The sequence below is a fragment of the Parasteatoda tepidariorum genome, chromosome 9, assembly GCF_043381705.1.
Source record: "Parasteatoda tepidariorum isolate YZ-2023 chromosome 9, CAS_Ptep_4.0, whole genome shotgun sequence".
Lineage (NCBI taxonomy): Eukaryota > Metazoa > Arthropoda > Arachnida > Araneae > Theridiidae > Parasteatoda > Parasteatoda tepidariorum.
Window position 1 is genome coordinate 48,996,750 of NC_092212.1, and position 19,752 is coordinate 49,016,501.

Here is a 19,752-nt window from a genome sequence, read left to right on the forward strand (position 1 = left end):
TTCTTAATGATTTTCATCTTGATGTAACAATCTTGCTCGATTGGTGAATTCTTAAAGCTACTCTGATGAAAAATTTGTAACTCCAAAATTTACTCTAACGTACATTATTAAGGCTCATATAACTAAGCTGTAATTGAAAGCTATTCATTGTTTTTAATGATTTCAACTAGATATAATCATCTTGCTCAATTAGCGCACTATTAAAGTTACTCCAAAGAAGAATTTGTTGCTGCAAAAGGTATTTCAATGCTGTATTATTAAAGCTCATAAAAAATAAGCTGAAATCGAGGGCTATTCATAGATTTTAATTTAGCTTTTCCTTAAAAAATTTAATTATATTTCTTTTTAATATTAAAATTATTTACCCATTTTAAAGCCCAGACATTTCTTTACAGAAAGATATAAATCCTTTAAAATTTAAGCTTTATGTCGGTTAATGCACTCCAACTGTGGCTTATTGTTTTAAAAGCGCCGTATAAATCCTTGAAAAAAATTGTAAACGGAAAAAAAACTAACATTTCATTTAATTCAACATCTAATTTTAATCTTTGTTTGTTTCCTCAATTTATTGAATTAACACTTTATTTAAGGGGTGACGCTTTAACCTTAACCTTACAATTTAGGCTGTGATGCATCACGCTGCCCGTTGACACATCTGCACCTCCCCTTGTTAAGAGAAACTTCAGATTCATAGTTAGTCTAGAAAAAAACAGTATAAAAAGAATAAGAGAGAAAGAAAAAAAGCATGACTCGAGCGAAATGGCTTCTCCAATAGTAAGCATGCATCAACAACGCCCTCTACTGTCAAAAGACATTCAGCGAAGACAGTTTTCCTAGCTTTTGCACATCGTTTTCAATAAACTGTTGCTAAAACACGCGGCGGGCTCTTTCGAACATTGAGGGATGCAGCGATGCGTGTTTCGTAAAAACAAAAATTATTTCCGTGTGGCACCGGTTCTTGTTTCTGTTTGACGGATTGGAAAGTAAACAGCACTCAAAAGGAAACATCATAAATTATTTTAGCGCTTTGAAATTATTATTTTTTCTTTGGATGACAAAAGGTATTTATATTTTATGTCTTAACTGAAGTTTTAATTAATAGCATTTTAATAACTAGCATTTTTTAAGAAATATAACTCCAGCATTTTTATTAATTACTGTATGTTTTTATATTATTTCAGTGTTGAAAAATATCTATGAGTTTTAATCAAGTCCATAAATATTGACAGTAATATTTTCTCTTTAATAAAAAAAAATGTAATTCATCGTGGAACTGACATTAAAGTTATTGTTAATGCATTGAATTTCATTAATTTAAGCTTTTTTTTCATGATTTTAAATATTGTAACTAATTCAAATTGTATTACTTAAATCAATTTAATTTAAATGTTGAAAATTTATTTTGAATTCGCTAATTTGTTTTTAAAAAAATATGTTCTATTTAGATCAATACTAGTATTTTTTAATTTGAATAATAAGTTTATTTAATAGTTGAATCATGGTTCAATGATTGAATTGAATTTCAATATTTATTTTGAATTCCAGCAATTTATTGATTGTCACAATTTTATCTCAAGTGGTACAATAGAGAACAATTACAATTATATAAACAGCTTTTATTCTGATTCAGTTTTATCGTTATTTAAAACAAAAATTTAACTAAACAAATAATCTATTTAATTTTATTATTTCATATCTGGGGCTTTTATCATTATAACACCATAATATAAAACCCCAATAATGCATCACCATATCGTTTCAGAGTTATAATAAAAGTTTCTGTTGATTATATGTCATCCTATGAATAAAAATAAAGGTAATTAATAATTGCTTTTTAATATAACACGATTTCGGTAATGATCACAACTAGTTAGTTTTAACTAATCAATTAATAAAATACTGAACCATGCTTTATTTAATTGAATAAATTCAATCACTAACTACACAAATAGCAAATAAGTATTTATTTCAAAACCTTTCAGTGCTTTCGGTATTCATTTATTTCAATTACAATAAATATGAAATGAAATTGTATCATATAGAGAGAAATGTTCCCTTATTTTTATTAACAAAGTTTTATGTAATTATTTTGTAAAATTTTATAAATGAATTTTTATTAAAATGACTGAAATCCTTTAAAAAAATCTGTTGCATTTCATTCATCTTCTCTTGATTCATTAATAAGTAATTATTTTCAATCATGATATAATAATTAATATTAAATATTATCTAAAAGAGAATTCGAGCCAGTTATAAAATGTTTAATACTTACGTAAGTGTAATGCGTAAATAGAACGTAAGAATAAGTACGTATGAAAAGCTTAATTAAGACATCTTTGAAAGGAAATAATCAATAAAAATGTATTTTGACTCAAGTTTTCATTGCTAAATTTTCTATTTAAGGAAAATTACTGCAATATTCGAATGTTCAAAGAGGAAAGAAATTAACTCCTCATTAATACAATAGTCATTTGACCTTACATTTTTTTTTCTTAGCATTTAGAAAAAGCATTTCTTGTTACATCAGATATTGATTTAGGATGACCGATACGTGGAAAATTGAAAGACAGGCCGGTTGATGATCGATTATTATCTGAAAAGTTTATTCTTGATAACAAAAGCCTCAAATAGGAATGTTTTGTAACAATTTTATTTAATATTGCATTGGAAAATTTATTCTAAATTTACTCTTATCTACTAGCAACGGACAATTGTGCACTATTAGAATTTTTTTCTAGAATTATGGAAAAATAATCGGCAGTAGTCTGTCCATCTAATTTACCGTAAAATTTACAGTCAAAAACAATTTTCACTGCTGCGTTTTGAAAGCGTTAGCAACTAGTATGGTTACAAAATAATACAGTTTCTTTAATCATTTACAACTAGCATGGTTTCAAAACCGCAAAAACTTAATTTAACTAGGCATTGGAGATAGTTTAAGCAACTTTACGGTGCTGCCATATATGCATGAATGTGAGTATCGTATTCTAATAGTCCAGGTTCACAAATTGGGGAGTGCTGGAAACTGGAAATTCTTCATGAATGAAAGAAATATTCTGGTGCCATATCTGGGAATCGAACACCCGTTCTGTCGGTCATGAGACTGACAGATTAACCCTCTACGCTATAATATGTACCCTTTTGCAAGGAACTAAGTGGCTTCATTAGATGAGTCTAGTTGAAGCGATAAAATTCCTGTTGATTAACCATATTAGGTGAAAGCGATTACTAAACATTTTCTAACAGTTAACAGTTTGAATGGTGTTTTATTTATGGTTATTTAAATGTTTTGTTTGAATGCGGTAAACTAGCAACCAAAAAAGTTGTTATTTAACCATTTTTTAAGAGAAATTTCTAACAGTGTGCTCGTCTGATATCATACATTTGAATAATTAAGCAGATAATCATTAAATTTTAAGTATGATTAATTACTTTACTTACCTTCAGTTTTTTTTCTATTTAAGATGCATTGAGGGCTAAGTTTCTTCGACTTATCATCAAAATGTATGAATCAATCAAAATACATCAATCAGAATTAGCCCATCAAATACAACAAATGCGTTTTGGAGTGTAAAACATGTTTTTATAAAATTCGAGATTTTTTTTTTTACCATACTTTTCGCTTACGTTTACTTATGACTCAAATAAACACCTGCTCTCATATGACAATTTGCAGGTGTTTATAAAGCGTGTTACCCAAACTTTTTAATTTATATTTTTATACCAGCTGATTTAAGATACATCTCCAACATGAGAATTTCATCATCTCCTGACGAGAATTAACATAAGCTTGCATGCCTCACTAAACAAGCTTTTTCATCCACGTTTCCTGGTTAAACTTTACAAAAATTATGAAATTCGTTTTGATTTGTCTAATTCTAAACGACTTTTTAAACCAAAAAAATCCTAAAATCTCTTTATCTTTTTAAAGCATACAATACAGGCTCCCTACATGTATTAACATATATAAAAGGTGGTCTCGTCAGTTTAAAGCAATTTTACTTTTAGCCCATTTCCAAACAAAATAAAGAATATTTAAAAAGAGAAGGAAAAAAACAATTTTCAAATGTAATGATAAAATTGGGACATAGAGCCTAAAATCATGTCAATTTGCATCCCACAATTACTTTAATAAAAATGCGTAACTTGAAAAATTATTCCGTTTTTTACACTTTTTGTAAAAAAAAAAAAAAGTTTTGAATCAAAAATGTAAATAAATTTTTTCGAAAATTTTAATGTCTATTTTTTTGTTTAGTCATGAAAGAATGATTATCAACCACTGAAAGTTTCATCATTGTAATCTAGGGTTCGATCTTTAAAATATACGTACTGATTAGGTGAAGTTCGGCTTTTAATAACAATATAAATTTTTGTTAGCAAATATAATCTTCATTTTTAAACACACATAAAACTTTAGTAGAAATACTTATGGTATAATGTTATTTACGTCATTGGGATTTTGCAAATTTAATCATAATTAAAAATTAAATTTTATTGTATGTATAATAACATTTTATTTAAAAAATTAAAGATATTCGGCCGAAGAAACGAATATTGTTAAAAAAATAGATTTTTCTATTATCTATTAGTACACTTAGAGAGAAAAAAAATATGGTCAAAACTACCAGAATGTGACAAAATTTACAGTGTTTTTGGCTCTATGGGAACACCGAAAAGGAATTTTGCAAATTTAATCATAATTAAAAATTAAATTTAATTATATGCATAATAACATTTTATTAAAAAAATTAAAGATATTAGGTTGAAGAAACGAAAAAATGATTTTTCTATTATCTAATAGTACACTGAGAAAAAAATATGGTCAAAATTACCAGAATATATCAAAATTTACTGTGTTTTTGGCTCTATGGGGACACCAAAAAGCTCGGTAATTAATCTAATAAAATTAAAAATAAAATATAGTTTTATAATATGTAATTACATTTGGTAAATGTAGTAATATTTGTTAATTTTATCATAATACTTTAGCTTCAGAGCATGGCATAAAAACCATTTATTCTGTTAAATTTACTTTTCAGTAATGTATTTTTTTATAAATAATGAAAATCAGAATTTCCTATAAACCGTTACCATCTGAAAGAAAATATTATCAAAAAAAATGGTTTAAATATCGTTTTATTACCAGAAATAAGTTTTTTTTTAAGGAAATGTCATTGCCCTTTAGTAAGATAGTTTTACTTGACATTTTTTCTCCATGCAAGATGTAAGCTTTTGTTTGTCTATCTATTATTAAGTCAGCTGATTACTAGCTATTATTAAGTGATGAATATTAAGTTATTGGTCACTGAGGACAATACCATTCGGGCGTGAAGAGGACATCTTAAACTGATATCGTTTAGTGAATGTAATATAACGTTAGTAAAAAGAAGTGGTCCGAATCACCTGAAAATATTATGTATTTTTATAAACATGATTTTATAATGATTATTAATAATGATACATGATTATTAGCATGACAGCCCTAGATTCTATTTTTTTAATACAATAAAATATTAAGTAATAAATANTTATAGGTGCGTACTTGATAAAGACGGTCTCACTTACTTACAATTCTTCTTCAATTTGAAAAGATTTTGCTTCACCTGTTAATATTCTATAGATTTTCTTCATTGTTTGAAAGCCAGTGTAATAATGAAAATTGATAGAAAATAGTAAACATTGGAAAAAATTAACAAAAAACTTTAAAAAATGCATTAAAATGCAAAATACGTCCCAAAATTTAAGGAAAAATGCCCTATAAATTTAAAATTGCTCTAAAAGACAAAAAATGTCCAAAAATGCAAAAAATGCAAAAAAATGCAAATGTCATCAAAATCCGGGCCTTAATTATTAATAATGACAATACCATTCGGGCATGAAGAGGACATCTTAAATTGATATCGCTTAGTGAATGTAATATAACGTTAGTAAAAAGAAGTGGTCGGAATCACCTGAAAATATTATGTATTTTTATAAACATGATTTTATAATGATTATTAATAATGATACATGATTATTAGCATGACAGCCCTAGATTCTATTTTTTTAATACAATAAAATATTAAGTAATAAATACATTATTTTAATTATCTGTAAATTACGTTAAATTCGTCTAGTTTAAACATAAAATTAAACACATTTAACTACGCATAATTCTTAATCAATTTAAAGTTTGATTACATTTTTTTATAAGGGAAGTTAATTTTACAGTTTTAGTATCGTCATTCATATCTGTATACAGGTAAACAACTTCCAATAATTTGCTTCACACATTATTATGTACGTGTAAAAAAGTTATTCCATTCATCAGAAACGATACAAACACTTTTATTTCTTTTAACGTACGTTATCCTAGTTATTTATTTAACTTTTATATTCCACTTTTCTCGTAGTCTCAGCAGTTACTTCCCAGTTCATTTACCGAACATTAAAGACAATATTACGCTTCGAGCTTCACGTACGTTTTGTTTTTTGGCAAGGAACAATGTGGTCTGGACAAACGCCAATTTGGCAGACTTAAAAAACTACGAATTCAACCACATGGGATTAAATAAGTCACTTGAGCATTCTTTATTCTTGTTTTTAACGGGTCAGTTTCTTTGAAAGTTGGAAGTAATTTTGTCAGAAAAATTGCTATACATTTGCTGTATTATGTGTTTCGCACCATGAAGCAACTCGAACTCAACGGAATAAATGTTTTATTTGCTTTAAGTTTACTTTTTGAAGAAGAATTAATCATTTATTTAAAAAAAATTTCTTTCTTAATTTAAAAAAAACGCGAATTTTTTAGCAATTAATGTTTTGTTTTAGAAAATTAAAAGCAATATTTATGTGATAGGATTTATTTTTTCTTTTTGAAAATTAATCACTAAAAAACTCAAACCAGACTTTTATTACAATAATGTGAAAAGTGCAACTATAAAATCAAAGGAAATTTCAATGGTTCGTTTAAATGGAATGGGTATTTTAAGTCATGGAAGTTTTAAAAAAAAAATAATTAATGCTCATAGATTAAAATGAGTTTCTTTATTCAGTTTTTAACTTCTTCTATTGTCGACAGCTTTGTTTTGCTTTTATAACAAGCATTACTGTAACAAACATAAGCTGCAACGTTTTCAATAAATATATGAGCACGCAGATAAGCGTTAAACAAAAACTAAATCCATAAAAATGTGCTAAAAATATTTAAAAAGAATTTCAATAACTAAAAATTAATTAGTTTCTTTTATCAGAGAATTAAAAACCTTAACCTTGCAAAACTTTAATCATTTAAAAAATTTTAAATCTTGTGTTACATGCAGTCTGTAAATTTTTAATTATAAGTATTGCAAATATTAATTGATAAAAAATTTCATTCGTTTCAAAAATATATGTATTGGGAATTAAAAGTTAACATGTTTCACTCAAAAATAATCTCTCATTTTCAAGACTTGTCAGACGTGAATAAAACGATACAAAAGTGATTTGAAAAATGAAATATAACGTTGCCAACGAAAAGTGGAAAAATATAGATGAGAAACAAAACTAAAAAACTAGCTTTTAATCAAGTTATATCTTACTCTTTCCGTTTCTTGGATTTATTCAATCAGTATTGTAAATGTTTGTTTTAGTAACATCATTCATAAATTTTAAATCAAAATATTTTAAAAGAATTTCAGTTAGTAAAAATTAGTTGATTTTTCAGAGAATTAAAAACTTTAATTATTAAAAAAAAAAAAAAATTTCTTTTACTAGTCGTAATCTCTAAATTCTATAATAGTTTTGAATATTTTTATTTTAATAACGAAGCTTATGCATTTTTGTTTCAGTAACGAAGTTTTTAAATTTTTGTTTTAGCAACAAAATTTTTAGATCAGTGTTCGCTTAATTCGTTTATGTTTTTTCTCTACTATGTTACGTTTTTAATGTTTTTTTCTCTACTTTGAATATGTATTGAAGTTCAAGGTCGAACAATGTAAGGGGAACTAAGATAAGGGGATTGGGTAGAAAGAGGTAAAGTAGGAAAAAAAAATGCTAAAGAATGTTGAATCCGGTTCTGCAATAATCCTATCTGTCACGGATTCTCAAAGTGAAGGTCATGTCTTGCGTACCTGTGTGAAGAGAAAGCTCCGAGACAAGAATGGGATGGTTTTTTTTAACACGTCTTTTATGGTCATGAAATAAATTTGAGCTGTCGTTCCGATTGCAAAACTGATTCATATGTGTGATTTTTATGTTCGAACTCATTTGTTGTTCCGACGCATAAGCTATTAAATCAAAGCATTTCAAATTTTTAAAGGCAGGGATCCGTTTCCCGTATAGATACAAAAGCGTATCGTTTGACCGAATTTTCCTTAAAATTGAAGGAATTTTATGAGAAAAAACCTCATATATAATTGATTAAAAATACATGTAATTGCCATACTGTATGACAATAAAATTTCTGTTTTTTTTTTCTTTTTAAACATAATTTTGGTAATTAAAACCGAAATATGCGGTATTTAAACCATTCATTACTTATTTGGCAATTCATATGATTAAATCATATAATTCATACTCAGTTCAAGCGTAAGTACAGCGTATAATTCATACTCAGTTCATGTTCAGCGTAAATTCAGTATTTCAAAATTATCGTTCTTATTACTATGCATTTAGTAAAAAATACAAAACTCTTATTTAAATTTAACCGAATAAATGGTTTCTGTATCATGTTCCAGAGTATTCTGGTAAAATAATCGAATTTTACCACGTTTACCAAATTTTATCACGCATTACCATATTTTAATGTTGATTTTGCCAAAATCATTACCAAAGCGCAGCGGTAAAAATTACCGGACTAATTATAAATTTTACTACATTCTGTTAGTTTTTACCATATTTTTTCTTAATGTTAACTCCTATTCGTATAAATAAAAATTAACATTATTTTTAAGTATAGAACTAGTGAATGGATGATACAGTTTAACTGCTTTCTAAACAAAACTTTGAGTGGACGAATCAGTCAAATGGTATATTAATGAATCAGTAAATATAGGAATCACAAATTTTGCTTGTTAGTGAACAGGGGATGACATATTAGAAAATCAATGAATGGACGAAATGATTTGTAAATAAGTATGAAAAAAAATTATAAACCTATAATTTGTGGAACGTCAACAGACGATTAGAATTAATCATTTTAACTCTAACACTTCCTCGGGCACTAATTATATGGCACATCCAAACTGGATTCTCTAGCCCTGATGGTATGAAAAGTAATATTTAATAAACAAAAATCTAATCATTTAAAAGAATTTTACTGATTATCTGATGCTATTATTTTCGATTGTAATTTCTATTTATTTATTTTTGTGCGTTGTTAAATTCATTCTACTTTCAAACGTAAATTATGTTCCTGGAATATATTCTTACGAATTGATTGATATTTCAATCACTAATTATAATTACACTAATTATATGACACATCTAAACTGGATTCTCTAATCATAAAGGCATGAAAAGAAAGATTTAATAAATAAAAGTCCCTTTATTTAAAAAAATTTTACTGATTATTCGATGCTATTATTTTCGATTGTAATTTCCTATTTATTTATTTTTGTGCGTTGTTAAATTCATTTTACTTTCAAACGTAAATTATGTACCTGGAATATATTCTTATGAATTGATTGGTATTTCAATCATTAATTATATGACACATCTAAACTGGATTCTCTAATCATGAAGGCATGAAAAGAAAGATTTAATAAATAAAAATCCTATTATTTAAAAAAATTTTACTGCTTATTCGATGCTATTATTTTCGATTGTAATTTTCTATTATTTTTTATTTTTGTGCGTTGTTAAATTCATATTACTTTCAAAGGTAAATTATATTCCTGGAATACAGTTTCATGAATTGATTGGTATTTCAATTATTTTTATCATGATAGCCTTGTAAAAACGTGTTTTCTAAAGTCTCATTTTACGATTTATCAAATAAAATACAGACTTACACAAAAACACAAAAAAGAGGCATTACTATTTCTTCTCACGTTCAGCATATATTTTTCCTTATATGGTCCTCATGGAAATGTCGTAATGTATAATGATAACAATTCTAACCAGTTTTGGAATTTCCTGAAGATTTACTCTTGAAGTAAGTATAAATTTCAGATAAGATACAAAATATAAGCTAACGATGTTTTTGTCTATTTTTTTTAATATTTTCTACGCAGTCAAATTCTTAGCAGCATTTATAAAAGAATTATTTAGAATTATATAATGATTAGTGGTTAATTAATGGTATGTTACATATTAACAGTCTCTGAAAAGAAGATTTAGCATCCAAATAAGTAGAACTTATAACTGTAATTTGAAAAAAAGTTTTTGCAAACTGCAGTTTTTTGTTAACTTTGGATTCAGCAACTTCAGGATAGAAATGTAATTTATAAAAGTGTAATTAAAGTGATAACAGTATATGTTAAATCCATTTTACCGTAAAATCTAGTTATCTTAAAATCCATTTTTATCGTAAAACCCACTTTTATCTACCATAAAATGCTATACCGCATTTATCACAGAAATATTTTAAAAATACTGTATTTAGTGACTGTAATTGTTACTTTATATAAAAATTACGATGTATCAGGCTTTTTAGTTCCGTAAAATTTTACGGAAAAAACACGATTCAACAGTAATAAGTGCCATTACTTTTAATCTTAATTTCATCCGGAATTTCTTCAGTGTACCTCGCAACAACTTTAAGTATTACCCAAAATAAAAATCACTTATTATTTTTCATAATGCGCTTTATTTTTATCATATTTTATGATTTAATTAATGTTTTAAAATTGTAAAAAGTATAAGAATAACTAATTATACAGACAAATTTCGCAACACATCTAATAGACTTAGCGAAATACTAAAATATCCCAGACACCATACAAACCGACGTCAGTTAAGCAATACTAACTTACTTAATGTTGAAAAATGATGAAAAGTTGAAAATTAATGAAACGTATTGATGTAGACTTTCTATTAACCTTGACATTGACTGCTAAGTAAACAGCGTTGTTGAAATAGTCTGTTATTTTACAAGTAGGTTCTAATAATACGACTTAGTTCCTCCTAAATAGTTTTTCGTATTAAATCATCTTGCCTATTATGAAATACTATTGTTTTTAATAACATTTTCTAATTAAATGCGAAAATTAGCTAGAACTTAATTTAAGAAATTCGATAAATTATGCAGTAGTGTTTAATTTAAAATTAACACTAAGTGTTTTGAACTTAATTTTATACTGATTATCATTCCGTAACTAAATTTAAACGGCACAATCGAATTATTCATAAAATTATTTTCTTTTCTTTTCTTTGTATTAGAGGGAGAGGGGGATTTAATTTAGAAATCAAATTTAAACAAGATAGATAGTTTAAATTACATTATAGCGTTTATATATAGTTTAATATTAGAATAAATATCTTTTTTCAAAGTTTTCAGAGTAAAGTTTATCTTCCACTAAATATTGAAAACATGCCATCTCAAAGACAAAAATTTAAAATTTATGGAATTTGCAAAAGAATTTTTCATCGAAATTATACAACTGATTTGAATGTATGTAATAATTCATCATAATCAGAAAATCTTTATTAAATCAAATTTTCTACTATTTTGGGTAAAAAAAATTTAACTGTTGTTAAAAAAAAAAAAAATTAAAAACATTCTGCAAAATCTCTCGTAATAAAAAGACAAATAAACTTGCAATTAATTCAGAAACAAGCATGCAGAAAATAAAATACTGTTTTTAGTGTACGCAATTCAAATTATTTAATTTAAATTTAAAAATAAAATAATCAATAAGATATTATAATTCCATGCTTTTTAAAAATTTATTAAATTAAGTAAGTATCATTAGCAACTATTATCACAACTAGGAAGATGCTTAATTTTAAAAGATTACAATACTTACCATACTTTTTAAATTTACAATTTATACCATACAAATTTATACAATACTTTTTAAATTTGTAATTTTATGAAAAAAATGTTTGGTTTGAAACTGAATAAACAAAATTGATGTAATTTTCAAAGCACAGTACCAAATTTTTAATGCCTACATTACGTATGTCACGATATACGTATATTACGAAGTCCGCATCAATTTAATAAAAAATACTTCCCACTGTCTATTTTTACCTTAAAATTTTACGGAACAGAACATTTATATAGCGCCGTTTCGGTAATAATAGTAATATTTACTGCTAAGATCATTCTAATTAAAGAAATATTAGTATAAAAATTACGGTAAAAAATTTTACGTTAAAAATGGATTTTACGGATGCTGCATCCAATTGTCAGTACTTTTTACCGTAATTTGATCTGGAATTTTTTACTAGGTATTATATCAAGAAACGAAATAATTTTTTGATCTCGGTACTTTTTTACTAAGTAGATTAAATTTGTTTTATTTATTTATTTATTTATTTGTTAACAATTTTTTAGGTGCTGAGGGAAACTTATCAGCAGAATACTATCCAATACAGAGATCTCAAATAATTGCTGCACCCCATTTTAGATCTTCGAGAACTAAAAGTAAAAGTGGCCATGAAAAAACTAGTGAGTAAAATGTTTTATTTATTTATTATTTTTTTTACTTCTATCTATTGGTTGGATATCAGATGAAGCTTGGCAAAATTTGCTAAGCTTCAATTTATCAGTTAGTAAACTAATTGACATTGGAGGACTTTTATTTTAATTACGTTTAGTTCTCACAAATAAGATAAAGTAGATAGAAAAATAATGTAAAAAAAATCAACTGAGATTATACACATGAAATCNTTATATATTCTTTTCAATAATAGATTGCCTTCAGAACAAGGTAACATCGGCGATCACGAAGTTAGTCCCACTGAAAATAATCTACAAGAAAAGTCGCGACCAAGAAAATAAAGCTATGAGGTGCGAAAAGGAACATGCGATATAACGATATGTGTTCTCAAAACTCTGATTCTACAGCTCACCCAAAGCCATTTCAACATAACGAAACGAACATCGTCTTCCACAGCGCGAGTCGACATCGGAACGTAAGAGAAGAGTCTTATATCGCTATATCGTTTTGCGCTTGTTGTCTTTACTCGACGGCTTAAATCGGATTTCTGATGTATCTCCTTGAATAAAAGTCGCTGTACCGTCTTGCCGATATATGCGTTAAATCGATATGTCTCGATACATCGATTTATAGCCCAGTCCTAGCATGCAGTAAATAAAATACTGTTTTTAGTGTAAGCAATTCAAATTATTTAATTTAAATTTAAGAATAAAAAATTAATAAGCTAATATAATTCCATCCTTTATAAAAATTTATTAAATTAAGTAAGTATCAGCAACTATGAAGATGCTTAATTTTTAAAGTTTATAATATTTACCATACTTTTTAAATTTACAATTTATACCATACAAATTTATTCCATACTTTTTAATTTACAATTTATACCATGCAAATTTATACCATACTTTTTAAATTTAAAATTTTATGAAAAAAATTTTCGGTTTGTATAATTGAATAAATAAAATTTATGTAATTTTCAAAGCACGGTGCCAAGTTTTTAATACCTACATTACGTATACTTTGTAAAAAAAATCTGCATCAATTTATTAAAAAATACTTTGCGCTGTCTATTTTTACCTTAAAATTTTACGGAACAAAAAATTTATATAGCGCTATGTCAGTAATACTTGTAATATTTACTGCTAAAATCATTCTTATTAAAGAAATATTAATATAAAAATTACGGTATAAAATTTTACATTAAAAATGGATTTTACGGATGCTGCACCCAGTTGTCAGAACTTTTTACCGTAATTTGATCTGGAATTTTTTACTGGGTTTTATCTGGAATTTTTATCAAGAATCGAAATAATTTTTTGATCTCGGTACTTTTTTAAATAAGTAGATTCAATTTGTTTTATCGATTTATTTATCTGTTAACTTATTCAATTTTTTAAAATTTAAAAAAGTTGCTTTATCATTTTATACATAAAAGTGTAAAATCATTTTATACTATAAGTATAGAATTTTTAAACAAAATATTCAACGTTGATCATATAAAATTGCAGTAACAACCACATTAAACTTGCTAATCTCATATTTTAGGTCACTATTTTCGAAACAATTCCAGCGGAAAAAAAATTCTTAAGTAGTTGGAATAATGTATAGGGTAATAGAAGAGAGGGGGGCGCTTGTGGGGGCCTATAAATAATGTATTGGTCACGCTGGCTGGATCGTGAGTTTCCTGACCCAAGAGGGTATTGACATTTTTAACTGACTTTCCGTTGCCTCGATACAAAATACAAGGTTTCTTGCGTGTTTTTCTCAACGCACAAATTACTGATTTTTTGCATTGATTCTGTTCCCACTGAACTCTACTAATGGATTGGAAACTGAAAAAACTGAGTGAACTTTGAAGAAATTCAAGTAAGATGCATAACTTTCTCTTGCAACTTTTCAATTATCCGAAGTAATAGAGTTCATATCTGCATTGGAAAATTTAAATATTCTGTTTTAAAAGGTATGAACATTTAATATTTTTTTATCTATAAAATCTGAAAATTTAGTTTTTTTTAAAAAAAATATATTATGCATTATAAAAAATATATTAAATATATTTAAATTTAGTTTTGGTAAGAGCATGTAAAAAATGCTACAAAGGTGTTCATTTTAAAACTCATTATTGCCCGAGATAGCAAAGCTTCTTAGCTCCTTTTTTTTTAATATACCATTTGTACAAAACTGCATTTAAATCTGAATCATTTTATGATTTCATTAATTTTCATTACTTTGCAAGCTTTGAAAGCTCTCTCCCGATTTCCTTCGATTTGCACTCTGAGAAAAAAGTATAGTCAAAACTACCAGAATACATTGAAATTTACAATATTTCTAGCTCTATGATTATCTCTATGGCTTCAAAAGGCTCTGTAATTTTTATTGAAGCACTTTGGTAAAGATTTTGATAAAATTAACTATAAAATATAGATTAATATGTGATTATGTGATAAAATTTGGTAGTTTTATCATGATACCTTAGAGCAGAGTTTCTTAAACTGTGGGTCTCTACCCCAATAGGGGTCATGGACCCTGCAGCAGGAGTTGCTAAACTTTTAGCAATTTTGATATTTCTTTAAATTATTTTAATAATTTTGCAATCACCGAATATTTTAACACAATGTATCTGAAAGTAGAAAAAGATAAGACAATACAGACAAAGAAAAAATTAAAATATTTTTATTATTGTATTATATCTTTAAGTTTTACTTATTTAAATTTTTCACTTTATGTCTCTGCTCTATGTCTTAAAATGACCTAACCTAAACTGTCGAAATGGTAAATGATCTAAGACTGCATAGTATCAAGAAATAGTTCAAGCAAAAAACTGACAGTTCACTGACTCAGGTGTCGGATTTGCGCAATGTTTATGGGGTACCATAAACTTTTTGTAAACTTTTTATGGGTTCCTACACCAAAAAGTTTAAGAATCCCTGACATAGAACATTGCATAAAAACCATTTATTCGGATACATTTAATTTTCAGTATTGTGTTTTTTATCGAACCAGAATTTCCTGTAAACTGTTGCCATATGAAATACCATGTGAGTGTTTTAAATGCTATATATTTTGGTTTTATTTACTAGAATTATGTTTTTGGTTTTTTAACAGAAATGTCATTACAATACAGTAATTTTACTGGAATGTTTTTCTACGTGAAATATTTTATTTTTCTTACACTAATAACGGAAAAAAATCTTCTTTTAATCGAAGTGGAGAAACCATGGTGGTGACACGAAACTAAGTAAATAGTAATGGAAAGATATATAAATCAATAGAAATTAAAATTTAATACTAAAAACAAACCTAACAGCAAGTATGCAAAAAGTGCGATTTGCGAAGAGTATTCGCATGGAAAAAGATCGGTAAAACGAGGTTCTAATGTGGTTGGTGATGTATTTGGTACCAAAAAATACTATCTTGAAATCTTTAGGCCCTCAATAATAACTCAGATATCAAAATATTAAAAAATTTAAAATCATGGAATTTAATGTAACCAATCTTTTAATATTTTTTTGCTAAATTCCACTAACTGGAGACATTGTGTTCACTTAATTAAAAATAAAATTAATATCGAAATGGAAGAAAATTGCTAAAAACTAATTGATAATTTAGAAAAAAAAGCTTCTACTTTCATGACAGTTTTCTCTCAGTATCAATTAATATACAAAATAGTTTGATTAGAACTGTAATTTTATTTTGCACCTCTGAGCCTGACTAATTCATAAGAATTATAGGCACTGATATTTTTTTTATTTATTTAAGTATTTGAAATATTCATATTTAAATATGAGTTGATGAATTGATAAGTTGATGTTTCAAAAACAATTGATTACTTTCTTTAGATGAATCATTCAATAGTGGCTAATGTATAGAATATTCCTAATTTTTATAAGTTTCATTAAAACAGAAATATTGGAAACCGATAAATAAGAAAATCAAAAATCAATGAGTAGAAAATCGATTAATTAATTAATATGGGAATTGGTTAGTCAGTGTATCAAAGAATCTGCGAATCTATGACTTGATGATTCAAAAATTTATAAATCAATTTGTTGATGAATCAACTAATGAACAAATCAATGAGTTTATGAATAAATGATTTGTCAAATTAATCGATCGAAGAACCAATGTACGACCTAATCGATTATTTGTGAATTGGTAAATCAACTTATTAACAAAGGTGAGAATCAATAATTGAGCAAATAAATTTATCAGAGATTCGATAAATCAACTTCATAATAAATGGGAGAAACAAGGATTAAGTAAGTCAATGAATTAGCGAATTGATAATATAATAATATTCCGAATCTATGAATTATGGAATCAGTAAGTCAACGAGTCAATGACGCAGCAAATTAATAAGTAGGCGATTCCGTAAATCTTAAGGTAGACACGCTCAATAATTTAGAGTATTTATAAATCAATAAATAAATGAACTAATGACCCAGAAATTGAATGAATGAACGAATCAATGAATCAATAAATGAAAGAATTAACAAATAATAAAATCGATGAATAAGAGAGCAAATAAATTAGCAAACCAACGTATGGATGAATTGATGAGTCAGCAAATCAATATACAGAAAATTCACGATTCATTGATTTATTTATTTACGATGCCATCTAAATTATTAAGTATAAAAAAACTACTTTAAAATGAATCTGTAGAGGTGTTATTACTTAAATTTACTTACGCTAAATTACTATATTTCCACTATATTATGAAAAGAAAAAATATATATTCTTAGTCATATTATAAACAGATTCGATTAACTGTTCTATCATACTAAAATCAATATGTCGAACATTTATTATTATTTCGTTCAATGCATAGTTTTGTTCAACAATTCTCTGCTTTAACGGAACCAAACAGTAAAAAAAATAAGGAAAGAAAAAAATAAAACGAGTACCACCTGCCACCTGAGATTTACCTTTCATTCTAATTGCAGGGCAACCAGGTGTTTCCCTTTTTGTCACATGGTAGGAGTATCCCCGGCATCGAGTAGGTCTACGAAAACAGATATCCCAACGTCAGTCCTATCTTTTCTTTGTTTTTTCTACCCATACGTCATGACGTAATGGGGGAAATGAGAAATAATGATGAAGGATTTAGTTCACTAGGAAAAATACCATAGCAAGCTCAGAAATAGATAATATTTCTGGCTGTTATCGTTTTCATTTATTCGAAATTTAAATTGATTTTTTGTTGAGTGCAATTGTTGTTTTAATTTAAATTTATTTTAGGGGCCATTTAAATATTACGTAAGCACTAAAAAGAAAGAATTTACTTGCTTATTTTTGCTAGCAAGGATTGAGGGAATGAGCAGCTCTTGCTTAAGACTTTAAAATTCTCTTTATTTGACAAAAACAAATTACGAGGCTAACAAAACAAAATAAAGAGAGTAAAATTTTAAATCTAGAGTAAAAATTGACTTCGAGTAAGGAAAATTGGAGAAAACTTTCCTCTAAAAATTTGAAAGGTTAAGAGTCATTTATAAGAGCAAATCATATAGTATTTCTAAAGAAAATTTTACAAAATAGAATCTATGGAATAGATTTTATTATTCATTATATTCCTAAAGTATATTTTTTTCACAATTTAATAAAATAAATTGAAGAGTAAATTTTGTTCCATGCGAAGTCATTACATTTTTTACATAGTTATTTTAGTGCTAGGAGAAAAGGAGTCGAGAATTGCCAAAAATATGAACGCGTAATATTTGAAAGCCCCATAATAATCATTTTTAAAACAATGCATGTTTAATTTATATATTAATGTTATCATTTGAATTAAATTTTGACATATTATCCTACATAGTTACACAAACACATCTTTCAATTTTGTTTATTTTAACTAGTTTTGAAATAAGGCATTATCTTATATGACGCGATGTAAAAATAATTAAATCAGTTTTTTTTAAGCTTTATTATTGTTTTTTGTTTGCAAAGAATAGAGTTGGAGCTAAAATTAAATATTTTTGTTGAATGTTTTGTTAACAAAATTTACACTTTTTCTTTCAGTATTTATTATACTTTTAAATGTATTTTATTATTCATAATAGCCATTTTAAATAAATTTATTCTTTATATATGTGTATCCAGTTTTGGAGCTTGGGAATTAGTTTTAAGATTAACAATAGAGATTTCTTTTATTGAAACGCAGTAAAAATAATTAATCAAGCAATTTTTCAATTATTATTATTTTATTTTTTTATTATTATTAATATTTTATTATTTTATTTTTTTTATTATTTTATAATCTTTATTATTATTTTCTTCTATTTAAAATGAGCAAACAAATTTTTAGAAGTTTGTAGTTTGCTTTAAAATTATAGATTTTTATTTATAAGTATATTTAAATTCTTTAAACTTTACACTTTATGCCAGGGGTAGGCAACGTGGCGCCCCCGATCGATTTTTAATGCGCCCTCGCTGGACTAATGTAAATGTATGATAGCCAGAGCGATTTACTTAACTCTTGTCAAACGGCGATATACAGCAAGTAGTCAGTTGAGTTTAGGATTGTGCATGATTATCTGTAAAATATGCGCCCTCGGTGATTTTCAAATTTAGTATTGCGCCCTTAAGGACAAACAGGTTGCCGACCCCTGCTTTATGCAAAGGGCAAAGTTAAATTTACACTTTTGATTCATTACATTAATACAATAAATATGTTTAATATATTTTATATTTCATACTAATATTTTTATTTAAGTTTATTAACTGTTCATCCGGAAAAGTTATTGTGTTCTGTAAAATACAAAAAATCAAAACCCAATAAATTACTAATTTTTAAGTTTACGTAATTTTTTGTTACAACTACGCTATATTGTAATAACGTATTATTTTACTCTTTCTGCAACCGATTATTTTAGAATTGTGAATAACAATGTTCACTTTTGACACCTCGTAATTTTGAAACCAACCCAGACGACAAAGTATTTCCGGATAGGATCAAACACTACGACAAAACCGACTAACTCGATAAAACTCAGAACTGTTTGAGACAAACTGACTTGCTTGTATTTGCAATAAATGGAAAGATAAGAAGTACATTTCATGAATAGCTCAACAACAAGGGAATTCTAATCGATGATTCGTCTAATAAAGGAGTAATTTTTAGTCTGAATTGAGGTGTGTGTGTGTATGTATATATATATATATATATTACAACACTTAATTAGTTTAC

General features: G+C 26.5%; 1 protein-coding gene across 1 annotated transcript in view; it reads left to right on the top strand.

Annotated features, from left to right (window-relative positions):
• The first annotated feature begins 826 nt into the window (after positions 1 to 826).
• The window catches only part of LOC107445148 (solute carrier organic anion transporter family member 4A1), a 75,805-nt gene continuing 56,879 nt past the window's right edge, over positions 827 to 19,752 (top strand). The window contains exon 1 of the mRNA XM_043049954.2: positions 827 to 1,061. The gene's annotated coding sequence lies outside the window, so the exon portion shown is untranslated. The remainder of the gene's footprint in view (positions 1,062 to 19,752) is intronic.